The sequence below is a fragment of the Propithecus coquereli genome, unplaced genomic scaffold (genome assembly GCF_000956105.1).
Source record: "Propithecus coquereli isolate 6110/MARCELLA unplaced genomic scaffold, Pcoq_1.0 Scaffold13, whole genome shotgun sequence".
NCBI classification, from domain to species: Eukaryota; Metazoa; Chordata; class Mammalia; order Primates; family Indriidae; genus Propithecus; species Propithecus coquereli.
Genome location: NW_012137191.1, coordinates 140,051 through 141,123, shown reverse-complemented (window position 1 = coordinate 141,123; position 1,073 = coordinate 140,051). Strand labels below are relative to the sequence as shown.

The 1,073-nt window shown below is 35.0% G+C and overlaps 1 protein-coding gene across 1 annotated transcript in view; it reads left to right on the top strand.

Moving 5' to 3' along the window:
• Positions 1-1,073, top strand: part of LOC105805533 (chromosome unknown open reading frame, human C12orf54) — a 21,283-nt gene that overhangs the window by 7,912 nt on the left and 12,298 nt on the right. The gene's annotated exons all lie outside the window — the stretch shown is intronic.

Below are 1,073 nucleotides of genomic sequence, written 5' to 3'. Positions count from 1 at the left end.
TATAAACAATTTATCTGTCATTTACTTATAAATATGATTTGGATTTTGAAAATAATTTTTTTCTGCGTACAATTTTCTCAACCTTGTTTTTTGAATAGTCAGATTTTTCCCACTGATTTGTAGTGCCACCTCTATCATAAGCCAACTTCCCATATATGCCTGAATCTGTTCCTGAACATTATCTACCGTAGTTTCTCAACTACAGCACTATTAACATTTTGGGCTAGATAATTCTTTGTTGTGGGGAGCTGTCCTGTACACTGTAGGATACTCGGAAGCATCCCTGGCTTCTACACATTAGATGACAGTAGCGATCCTCCTCCCCAGTTGTGATAAACAAAAATGTCTCCAGACATTACCTAATATCCTTTGGAAGGGGGTTAAAAATCACCTCTGGCTGAGAACTCCACTGATATACACATCTATTTTTATATCAATTCTATACTATTTTACCCACTTGAACTTATAAAATGCTTTGATATTTATTGGTACAAGACCCTCTGTTATTATTCTCAAAATTGTCTTAGCTGTTCTTATTTCTATGAATTTTAGAATTGATTTGTCAAATTTCATGAAAAATATTTTGATTTTTATTAGAATTGGCTTGAATTTATAAATAAATTTGGGAAATGTGATATTTTTATTTTAATGAGTTTTTCCATTCATGGGAGCTTGTCTGACTAAGGAATTACATCTCATGTGTTACCTACCTTCCCTGTCACACAGGTTTCTGGTTAACTTCATCTGGCCTTGTAGGGTTCATGACCCCAAGGGTGTCTTCTGTTAAAAGCTTAGGCTTTTGCCACTGGAAAATATCACAGTTACAGAATCCACACCTGCTCCATTTCACGAACAGAAAGAAAGTCATTCTTCCTCTAGAGCCACGAAATTAGCTAACAAATACTGACTGTCACCCTCAGTTCCTGCATCATAAAACATAATTTTCTGAAAATTTTGGGCCTTCCAGAATAAGTAAGCCTCAAAATAAACCTCTCAAAAATTAAATTAGTCTTCTTCAAGAATTCCTTACCTAGGCCGATGTCTGAAAGGGTCTTCCCAACATCTTCATTTAG